The 12,347-nt window shown below is 40.3% G+C and overlaps 1 pseudogene; it reads left to right on the top strand.

Annotated features, from left to right (window-relative positions):
• Nucleotides 1–6,229: 6,229 nt before the first annotated feature.
• The window catches only part of LOC140183530 (uncharacterized), a 210,884-nt pseudogene continuing 204,766 nt past the window's right edge, over nucleotides 6,230–12,347 (top strand).

Here is a 12,347-nt window from a genome sequence, read left to right as displayed (position 1 = left end):
AGCGGATAATTTATACGCTTTTTGGCATTGTTTTTAGTATGTTTTTAGTATATTTTAATTAGTTTTTATTATATTTTTATTAGTTTTTAGTTAAAATTCACTTTTCTGGAATTTACTATGAGTTTGTGTGTTTTTCTGTGATTTTAGGTATTTTCTAAATGAAATTGAGGGTCCTGAGCAAAAATCTGATTCAGAGGCTGAAAAGGACTGCAGATGCTGTTGGATTCTGACCTCCCTGCACTCGAAGTGGATTTTCTGGAGCTACAGAAGCCCAATTGGCGCGCTCTCAATGGTGTTGGAAAGTAGACATCCTGGGCTTTCCAGCAATGTATAATAGTCTATACTTTGCCCGAGATTTGATGGCCCAAACCGGCATTGCAAATCAGCTTCAGAATTCCCAGCGTTTAACGCTGGAACTGGCATAAAAATTGGAGTTAAACGCCCAAATTGGCATAAAAGCTGGCGTTTAACTCCAGAAAAAGCCTCTACACATGAAAGCTTCAATGCTCAGCCCAAGCACACACTAAGTGGACCCAGAAGTGGATTTTTACGTCATTTACTCATTTCTGTATACCTTAGGTTACTAGTTCACTATTAATAGGATCTTTTGACATTGTATCTGCACCTCATGACACTTTACACGTTTCTTTGTGTACCTTCTACGGCATGAGTCTCTAAACCCCATGGTTGGGGGTGAGGAGCTCTACTGTGTCTTGATGGATTAATGCAATTACTACTGTTTTTCATTCAATCATGCTTGATTCCATTCTAAGATATCACTTGTTCTTAAACCTGACGAATGTGATGATCTGTGACACTCATTATCATTCTCAACTATGAACGTGTGCCTGACAACCACCTCCGTTCTACCTTAGATTGAGTAGATATCTCTTGGATTCCTTAATCAGAATCTTCGTGGTATAAGCTAGAACTGATGGCGGCATTCAAGAGAATCCGGAAGGTCTAAACCTTGTCTGTGGTATTCTGAGCAGGATTCAATGATTGAATGACTGTGACGAGCTTCAAACTCCTGAGGGCGGGGCGTTAGTGACAGACGCAAAAGAATCATTGGATTCTATTCCGGCCTGATTGAGAACCGACAGATGGATAGCCGTGCCGTGACAGGGTGCGTTGAACATTTCCACTGAGAGGATGGGAGGTAGCCACTGACAACGGTGAAACCCTTGCATACAGCTTGCCATGGAAGGAGTCTTGCGTGCTTGAAGAAGAAGACAGTAGGAAAGCAGAGATTCAGAAGATGGAGCATCTCCAAAACCTCAACCTGTTCCCCATTACTGCAAAACAAGTACTTATTTCATGTTCTTTTAATTTTCACAATCAACCCTGATAATTATTGATATCCTGACTAAGATTTACAAGATAACCATAGCTTGCTTCAAGCTGACAATCTCCGTGGGATCGACCCTTACTCACGTAAGGTATTACTTGGACGACCCAGTGCACTTGCTGGTTAGTTGTGCGGGGTTGCAAAAGTGTGATTGCAATTTCGTGCACCAAGTTTTTGGCGCCGTTGCCGGGGATTGTTCGAGTTTGGACAACTGACGGCTTATCTTGTTGCTTAGATTAGGACTGTTTTATTTTTGTTAGTTTAGAGTCTTTTAGTTGAGTCTAGTTTCATATTTTAAGTTTGGTGTCAATTGCATGCTTTTATTTTTCTTCTAATTTTCGAATTTGCATGTCCTTAGTCCCTTTTTGATCCTTAAAAATTCTAAGTTTGGTGTCCTGTTTGTGTTTTTCCCTTAAAAATTTTCGAAAATTAGTGTTTGATTTTCTAAAAATTTTAAGTTTGGTGTCATTTTGTTGTTTTTCTCTTTCCTCTTTTCAAAAAAAAAAAAATCAAATCTCTTTCAAAATAATTTTCAATCATATCTTTTTTTTTTAATTGCTAATTTTAAAATCTTTTTAATTAACTGATTGATCCAGTTTTCAATTTGCTTTGATCTTATTTTCTTTTAATTTTTGAAATTTTATTTTATTTTCCAATTATTTTATTTTATTTTTCGGTCACCTTAAAAAAAAAAGAAAATATACTTTGCTTGTGAATTCATATCATATTCCCTTTCTCCATCATGGACCTAAGTGGAATTGAGTAGTCCAGAAGGACTCTGGGGTCATATGCTAACCCCATTACAGCTGCATATGGGAGTAGCATCTGTACACCTCCCATCAAAGCAAGCAGCTTTGAGCTAAATCCTCAACTCATTATCATAGTGCAGCAAAATTGCCAGTATTCCGGTCTTCCACAGGAAGAACCTACTGAATTTCTGGCACAGTTCTTACAAATTGCTGACACAGTACGTGATAAAGAGGTGGATCAGGATGTCTACAGACTATTACTGTTTCCATTTGCTGTAAAAGATCAAGCTAAGAGGTGGTTGAATAACCAACCTACAGCAAGCATAAAGACATGGAAACAGTTATCAGACAAATTCCTGAATCACTTTTACCCTCCAAAGAGGATGACACAGCTAAGGCTGGACATCCAAGGCTTTAAACAAGAGGATAATGAATCCCTTTATAATGCCTGGGAGAGGTATAGAAGTATGCTAAGAAAATGCCCCTCTGAAATGTTTTCAGAGTGGGTGCAGTTAGACATCTTCTACTATGGGCTTACAGAAAAAGCTCAGATGTCTTTAGACCACTCAGCTGGTGGATCTATACACATGAGGAAGACAATTGAAGAGGCTCAAGAGCTTATAGACACTGTTGCTAGAAATCAACATTTATACTCTAGCAATGAGTTCTCTACAAAAGAGGAAGTCATGGCAGTGGCCACTGATCCTAATCCTCAAGAACAGATGATTGAGCTTAATCAACAATTGCACCTGATGACAAAACAATTAGCAGAATTTAAAGAGATGCTCCAAGAGACTAAAATTGCTAACAAGAACATAGAACTGCAATTGAATCAGGCAAAACAGCAGATATCTAAATAGATAACAGAGGAATGCCAAGCAGTTCAACTGAGGAGTGGGAAGACATTGAATAACACTGCTCAAAGTAGCAAAAAGACAAACAAGGAACAATTGACAGAGGATAACCAAACCACTGTTAAAAATCCCTCTGAGGACAGTAAGAGCCCAGAGAGGAGCACTTTTGGCGTTCAAACGCCAGAAAAGGGAGGAGAGCTGGCGTTAAACGCCTATTCCCTGCCCAATTCTGGCGTTCAAACGCCAGAGAAGGGAGAGAAGTTGGCGTTAAACGCCCAATCTTCACCCAATCCTGGCGTTCAGACGCTAAGGGAGGATCAGACACCTGAGAGTGCTGACAGTAATCTCTCTAAAAAGGCTTCTTCAACCACTTCTGTAAGGAATAAACCTGCAGCAACTAAGGTTGAAGAATATAAAGCCAAGATGCCTTATCCTCAGAAACTCCGCCAAGCGGAACAGGATAAGCAATTTGTCCGCTTTGCAGACTATCTAAGGACTCTTGAAATAAAGATTCCGTTTGCAGAGGCATTTGAGCAAATACCTTCTTATGCTAAGTTCATGAAAGAGATCTTAAGTCATAAGAAAGATTGGAGAGAAACTGAAAAAGTATTCCTCACTGAAGAATGCAGTGCAGTCATTCTAAAAAGCTTACCAGAAAAGCTTCAAGATCCAGGAAGCTTTATGATACCATGCACATTAGAAGGAGCTTGCACCAAGACAGCCCTGTGTGATCTTGGAGCAAGTATCAATCTAATACCTGCATCCACTATCAGAAAGCTTGGGTTGACTGAAGAAGTCAAACCAACCCGGATATGCCTCCAACTTGCTGATGGCTCCATTAAATATCCATCAGGCATAATAGAGGACATGATTGTCAAGGTTGGGCCATTCACCTTTCCAACTGACTTTGTGGTGCTGGAAATGGAGGAGCACAAGAGTGCAACTCTCATTCTAGGAAGACCTTTCCTAGCAACTGGACGAACCCTCATTGATGTACAAAAAGGGAAAGTAACCCTGAGAGTCAATGAGGATGAGTTCAAGTTGAATGCTGTAAAGGCTATGCAGCATCCAGACACACCAAATGACTGCATGGGCGCTGACATTATTGACTCTCTAGTGGAAGAGATCAATATGACCGAAAGTCTAGAATCAGAGCTTGAGGACATTTTCAAGGATGCTCAGCCTGATTAAGAAGAACCAGAGGAAACAAAGGAATTTTCGAAAATTCCTCAGGAGGAGGATAAGCCTCCCAAACCTGAACTCAAACCACTACCACCATCCCTGAAGTATGCATTTCTGGGAGAGGGTGACACTTTTCCAGTGATTATAAGCTCTGCTTTAAATCCACAGGAAGAGGAAGCACTGATTCAAGTGCTAAGGACACACAAGACAGCTCTTGGGTGGTCCATAAGTGATCTTAAGGGCATTAGCCCAGCTAGATGCATGCACAAAATCCTGTTGGAGGATAATGCCAAACCAGTGGTCCAACCACAGAGGAGGCTAAATCCAGCCATGAAGGAGGTGGTGCAGAAAGAGGTCACTAAATTACTAGAGGCTGGGATTATTTATCCTATTTCTGATAGCCCCTGGGTGAGCCCTGTACAAGTTGTCCCCAAAAAGGGAGGCATGACAGTGGTTCATAATGAAAAAAATGAACTGGTTCCTACAAGAACAGTCACAGGGTGGCGTATGTGTATTGACTACAGAAGGCTCAATATAGCCACCAGAAAGGATCATTTTCCTTTACCATTCATAGACCAAATGCTAGAAAGACTAGCTGGTCATGATTATTACTGCTTTTTGGATGGCTATTCAGGTTACAACCAAATTGCAGCAGATCCTCAGGACCAAGAAAAAACAGCATTTACTTGCCCTTCTGGCGTGTTTGCCTACAGGAGGATGCCTTTTGGTCTGTGTAATGCTCCTGCAACCTTTCAGAGATGCATGTTGTCCATCTTCTCTAACATGGTGGAGAAATTCCTGGAAGTCTTCATGGATGACTTCTCAGTATATGGAGACTCATTCAACTCCTGTCTTGACCACCTAGCACTTGTCCTGAAAAGGTGCCAAGAGACTAACCTGGTTTTAAACTGGGAGAAATGTCACTTTATGGTGACTGAGGGAATTGTCCTTGGGCACAAAATTTCAAGCAGGGGAATAGAGGTGGATAAGGCAAAGGTAGAGGTAATTGAAAAATTACCACCACCTGCCAATGTAAAGGCAATCAGAAGCTTTCTGGGGCATGCAGGATTCTATAGAAGGTTTATAAAGGATTTTTCAAAAATTGCAAAACCTTTGAGCAACCTGCTAGCTGCTGACACACCATTTGTGTTTGATACACAGTGTCTGCAGGCATTTGAGACCCTGAAAGCCAAGCTGGTCACAGCACCAGTCATCTCTGCACCAGACTGGACATTGCCATTTGAACTAATGTGTGATGCCAGTGACCATGCCATTGGTGCAGTGTTGGGACAGAGGCATAACAAGCTTCTGCACGTCATTTATTATGCCAACCGTGTTCTAAATGATGCACAGAAGAATTACACAACCACAGAAAAAGAGTTACTTGCAGTGGTCTATGCCATTGACAAGTTTAGATCCTATCTAGTGGGATCCAAAGTGATTGTGTACACTGACCATGCTGCTCTTAAATACTTACTCACAAAGCAGGATTCAAAACCCAGGCTTATAAGATGGGTGTTGCTTCTACAAGAGTTTGATATAGAAATAAGAGACAGAAAAGGGATAGAGAACCAAGTAGCTGATCATCTGTCCCGAATAGAACCAGTAGCTGGGGCGTCCCTCCCTTCTACTGAGATCTCTGAGACTTTCCCAGATGAGCAAATCTTTGCCATTCAGGAAGCTCCATGGTTTGCAGATATTGCAAATTATAAAGCTGTGAGGTTCATACCCAGGAGTACAACAGAGTGCAAAGAAAGAAATTAATTTCAGATGCCAAGTACTACCTATGGGATGAGCCATATCTCTTTAAGAGATGTGCAGACGGAATGATCTGCAGATGTGTACCCAGAGAAGAAGCACAAAGGATCCTATGGCACTGCCATGGATCACAGTATGGAGGACATTTTGGAAGTGAGCGAACAGCCACTAAAGTCCTCCAATGTGGCTTCTACTGGCCTACTCTCTATAAAGATGCCCGAGAGTTTGTGCGTAACTGTGACAGTTGCCAAAGAGCTGGTAACTTGCCTCACGGATATGCCATGCCTCAACAAGGAATATTAGAGATTGAATTGTTTGATGTTTGGGGAATTGACTTCATGGGTCCATTCCCACCATCATACTCAAACACTTACATTCTGGTGGCAGTGGACTATGTATCTAAGTGGGTAGAAGCAATTGCTACACCCACTAATGATACCAAGACCGTGCTGAAATTCCTCCAGAAACACATCTTCAGCAGGTTTGGTGTTCCCAGAGTACTAATCAGTGACGGGGGCACTCATTTCTGCAATAAACAGCTATACTCTGCTATGGTCAGATATGGAATTAACCACAAAGTGGCAACTCCGTATCATCCACAGACAAATGGGCAAGCTGAAGTCTCTAACAGAGAGCTAAAAAAAATCCTAGAACGGACTGTGATAGCTCGAAGAAAGGATTGGGCAAAGAGTTTGTATGATGCTCTGTGGGCATACAGAACAGCATTCAAGACTCCTATAGGAACCTCTCCATACCAACTGGTGTATGGGAAGGCCTGTCATCTGCCCGTGGAACTGGAACATAAAGCCTACTGGGCAACCAGGTTCCTAAACATGGATGCTCAATTAGCTGGTGAAAAAAGATTGCTCCAACTAAATGAGCTAGAGGAGTTCAGACTCAATGCCTTTGAAAATGCAAAAATTTATAAGGAAAAGGCAAAGAAGTGGCATGACAAGAAGTTGTCATCCAGAGTCTTTGAGCCAGGACAAAAAGTTCTGCTATTCAACTCTAGGCTCAGATTGTTCCCAGGAAAGCTTAAATCTCGTTGGAGGGGTCCGTATGTGATTACAGGAGTATCACCATATGGATATGTTGAGCTCCAGGATGCTGACTCTGACAAAAAGTTCATTGTTAATGGACAGAGAATCAAGCATTATCTTGAAAACAATTTTGAGCAAGAATGCTCAAAACTGAGACTTGAGTGATTCTCAGTGAAGGTCCAGCTAAAGACAGTAAAGAAGCGCTTGCTGGGAGGCAACCCAGTCATTAGCAGGTTATATGTTTTGTTTCTACAAGGGCAAGTATCAAAAATGAAGGAATTCACAGAGTTACAGAAGGATTCGGTGCAAAAAGTAGAGAAAAAGACCTTACTGGCCAAAAAATGCCAGTAAGGGGTACTTTGGGCGTTAAACGCCAGAATGGGCACCATTCTGGGCGTTTAACGCCAGGTGTGCAGCATCCTGGGCGTTTAGCAAAACGCCTAGTGACAAAGGGGATTCTGGCGTTTAACGCCAGCCAGGGCATCTGGCTGGGCGTTAAACGCCCACAATGGCTAGCAAATGGGCGTTAAACGTCAGAATGGATGCCATTCTGGGCGTTTAACGCCAGAAAGGTGGGGGACCAAGATTTTGCTTTCCGATCAAATTTTTTCAAACTTTCCTTTTTTGACCCATACTTTTCTACATAAACACATTTCAACCTTTCATGATTCACCTTCAAATCTTCAAAAATCAAAATCATTCTTCAAATCTCTCTCAAATCAATCCCAAATCTTGTTCAAAAACTCACCCTTCTCTCAAATTCTCTCCATATCTTCTCAAATCTCCTTCCAATTTTTTCGAAATCTCCTCCCCCCTTATAAAAATACGTTCGGCCTCCTCATTCCCCCACACCATTCGAATTTGCTCTTCTGCTCTCTCCCTTCTTTCCTTTCTTTTGCTTGAGGACAAGCAAACCTCTAAGTTTGGTGTGCTTTTCCGTGATCACTAAGCCAAGATTCATTAAGATCATGGCTCCTAAAGGAAAACAAACCAATTTAAGAGGAAAGAAAGAGAATAATCCAAAGAATCTTTGGAGTCAAGAGAAGTTCTTAACCAAAGAACATGAAGACCATTATCACAAAATAATGGGTCTGAGGTCAGTGATCCCGGAAGTTAAATTTGATCTGAAGGAAGATGAATATCCGGGGAATCAAGAGCAAATTCGAAACAGAGGATGGGAAGTTCTAACCAACCTTGAGATAAAGGTTGGAAGAAATATGGTTCAGGAATTCTACTCAAATCTGTGGCTGACAGATAAGCAGAGAATGACTGGAACTGCTTTCCATACTTACAGAACCATGGTCAGAGGGAAAGTTATCTACTTCCATCTGGACAAAATAAGAGAAATCTTCAAATTGCCTCAACTGCAAGATGATCCTGAATCTTTTAATAGGAGAATGGTGAGAGCAGATAAAGGGTTGGATCAAGTTCTAGAGGACATATGCCTCCCTGGAACTAAGTGGATAACCAATTCAAAGGGTGTCCCAAACCAACTCAAGAGAGGAGACCTCAAACCAATTGCAAGAGGTTGGCTAGACTTTATTGGGCGTTCCATATTGCCCACTAGCAACCGTTCTGAGGTCACTATCAAGAGAGCAGTAATGATTCATTGCATTATGCTTGGAAAAGAAGTGGAGGTTCATCATCTGATTGCTTGTGAGATCTACACAATTGCAAATAAGAATTCCACTGAAGCCAAACTGGCTTACCCAAGCTTGATCTCCTTGCTCTGTAAAGAGGCTGGGGTAAAGATGGGAGTAGATGAATTCATACCCATTGAATATCCAATCACCAAGAAGTCAATGGAAGGACAAATGCAAGACAACTCTATCAAAAGGAGGGCGTAGGAGTTCCTCCCTGAATTTCCTGAAATTGGCTACTGGGCCAGCCTAGAAGCATCTATCACCAAGTTGCAAGAAACTATGGAGCAACTTAAGGAAGAACAGCAGAATCAGAACTGCATGCTCTGCAAATTGCTGAAGGAACAAGAGAAGCAGGGGCGTGAACTTCAAGAACTGAAACGCCAAAAATTCTCCCCTCAATTTGAGGGAGCATCCACTTCTCAAAATCAAGGTTGTTGAGTCCTAACTCTGTGAAAACCTCTATCATTAGGAGCCTATTTAAATTTTTGTTTTCTATTTTTTCTAATCTCATCTTATATCAATTTTTGAGTCTTGTTCTTAATTCATAATTAATAAAATTTAAAATTCATGTCTTAAAGTTATGAATGTCCTATGAATCCATCACCTCTCTTAAATGAAAAATGCTTTAATCACAAAAGAACAAGAAATACAGGATTTCGAATTTATCTTTGAAACTAGTTAAATTAGTTTGATGTGGTGACAATACTTTTTGTTTTCCGAATGAATGCTTGAACAGTGCATATGTCTTTTGAATTTGTTGTTTTGAGAATGTTAAAATTGTTGGCTCTTGAAAGAATGAGGAAAAAGAGAACTGTTATTGAGGATCTGAAAAATCATCAAATTGATTCTTGAAGCAAGAAAAAGCAGTGATTCAAAAAAAAAAAACGAAAAAAAAAAATAAAAAGAGAAGAAATAGAAAGAAAAAGAAAGAAAGAAATAAAGTTGTGATCCAAGGCAAAAAGAGTGTGCTTAAGAACCCTGGACACCTCTAATTGGGGACTCTAGCAAAGCTGGGTCATAATCTGAAAAGGTTCACCCAAGTAAGTGTCTGTGGCATGTATGTATCCGGTGGTAATACTGGAAGACAGAGTGCTTTGGGCCACAGCCAAGACTCATACACTAGCTATGTTCAAGAATCATTATACTTAACTAGGAGAATCAATAACACTATCTGAGTTTTGAGTTCCTATAGATGCCAATCATTCTGAACTTCAAAGGATAAAGTGAGATGCCAAAACTGTTCGGAAGCAAAAAGCTACTAGTCCCGCTCATCTAATTGGAGCTGAGTTTCCTTGATATTTTGGAGTCTATAGTATATTCTCTTCTTTTTATCCTACTTTGATTTTCAGTTGCTTGGGGACAAGCAACAATTTAAGTTTGGTGTTGTGATGAGCGGATAATTTATACGCTTTTTGGCATTGTTTTTAGTATGTTTTTAGTATATTTTAATTAGTTTTTATTATATTTTTATTAGTTTTTAGTTAAAATTCACTTTTCTGGACTTTACTATGAGTTTGTGTGTTTTTCTGTGATTTCAGGTATTTTCTGACTGAAATTGAGGGTCTTGAGCAAAAATCTGATTCAGAGGCTGAAAAGGACTGCAGATGCTGTTGGATTCTGACCTCCCTGCACTCGAAGTGGATTTTCTGGAGCTATAGAAGCCCAATTGGCGCGCTCTTAACGGCGTTGAAAAGTAGACATCCTGGGCTTTCCAGCAATGGATAATAGTCCATACTTTGCCCGAGATTTGATGGCCCAAACCGGTATTGCAAATCAGCTTCAGAATTCCCAGCGTTTAACGCTGGAACTGGCATAAAAATTGGAGTTAAACGCCCAAACTGGCATAAAAGCTGGCGTTTAACTCCAGAAAAAGCCTCTACACATGACAGCTTCAATGCTCAGCCCAAGCACACACTAAGTGGACCCAGAAGTGGATTTTTACGTCATTTACTCATTTCTGTATACCCTAGGTTACTAGTTCACTATTAATAGGATCTTTTGACATTGTATCTGCACCTCATGACACTTTACACGTTTCTTTGTGTACCTTCTATGGCATGAGTCTCTAAACCCCATGGTTGGGGGTGAGGAGCTCTACTGTGTCTTGATGGATTAATGCAATTACTACTGTTTTTCATTCAATCATGCTTGATTCCATTCTAAGATATCACTTGTTCTTAAACCTGATGAATGTGATGATCTGTGACACTCATTATCATTCTCAACTATGAACGTGTGCCTGACAACCACCTCCGTTCTACCTTAGATTGAGTAGATATCTCTTGGATTCCTTAATCAGAATCTTCGTGGTATAAGCTAGACTGATGGCGGCATTCAAGAGAATCCGGAAGGTCTAAACCTTGTCTATGGTATTCTGAGTAGGATTCAATGATTGAATGACTGTGATGAGCTTCAAACTCCTGAGGGCGGGGCGTTAGTGACAGACGCAAAAGAATCATTGGATTCTATTCCGGCCTGATTGAGAACCGACAGATGGATAGCCGTGCCGTGACAGGGTGCGTTGAACATTTCCACTGAGAGGATGGGAGGTAGCCACTGACAACAGTGAAACCCTTGCATACAGCTTGCCATGGAAGGAGTCTTGCGTGCTTGAAGAAGAAGACAGTAGGAAAGCAGAGATTCAGAAGATGGAGCATCTCCAAAACCTCAACCTGTTCCCCATTACTGCAAAACAAGTACTTATTTCATGTTCTTTTACTTTTCACAATCAACCCTGATAATTATTGATATCCTGACTAAGATTTACAAGATAACCATAGCTTGCTTCAAGCCGACAATCTCCGTGGGATCGACCCTTACTCACGTAAGGTATTACTTGGACGACCCAGTGCACTTGCTGGTTAGTTGTGCGGGGTTGCAAAAGTGTGATTGCAATTTCGTGCACTAAGTTTTTGGCGCCGTTGCCGGGGATTGTTCGAGTTTGGACAACTGACGGCTTATCTTGTTGCTTAGATTAGGACTGTTTTATTTTTGTTAGTTTAGAGTCTTTTAGTTGAGTCTAGTTTCATATTTTAAGTTTGGTGTCAATTGCATGCTTTTATTTTTCTTCTAATTTTCGAATTTGCATGTCCTTAGTCCCTTTTTGATTCTTAAAAATTCTAAGTTTGGTGTCCTGTTTGTGTTTTTCCCTTAAAAATTTTCGAAAATTAGTGTTTGATTTTCTAAAAATTTTAAGTTTGGTGTCATTTTGTTGTTTTTCTCTTTCCTCTTTTCAAAAAAAAATCAAATCTCTTTCAAAATAATTTTCAATCATATCTTTTTTTTTAATTGCTAATTTCAAAATCTTTTTAATTAACTGATTGATCCAGTTTTCAATTTGCTTTGATCTTATTTTCTTTTAATTTTCGAAATTTTATTTTATTTTCCAATTATTTTATTTTATTTTTCGGTCACCTTAAAAAAAAAAGAAAATATACTTTGCTTGTGAATTCATATCATATTCCCTTTCTCCATCATGGACCTAAGTGGAATTGAGCAGTCCAGAAGGACTCTGGGGTCATATGCTAACCCCATTACAGCTGCATATGGGAGTAGCATCTGTACACCTCCCATCAAAGCAAGCAGCTTTGAGCTAAATCCTCAACTCATTATCATAGTGCAGCAAAATTGCCAGTATTCCGGTCTTCCACAGGAAGAACCTACTGAGTTTCTGGCACAGTTCTTACAAATTGCTGACACAGTACGTGATAAAGAGGTGGATCAGGATGTCTACAGACTATTACTGTTTCCATTTGCTGTAAAAGATCAAGCTA

The sequence above is a fragment of the Arachis hypogaea genome, chromosome 3 (assembly GCF_003086295.3).
Source record: "Arachis hypogaea cultivar Tifrunner chromosome 3, arahy.Tifrunner.gnm2.J5K5, whole genome shotgun sequence".
NCBI lineage: Eukaryota > Viridiplantae > Streptophyta > Magnoliopsida > Fabales > Fabaceae > Arachis > Arachis hypogaea.
The sequence above is the reverse complement of the archived record's forward strand: the minus strand, read 5'-3'. Positions and strand labels throughout refer to the sequence as shown.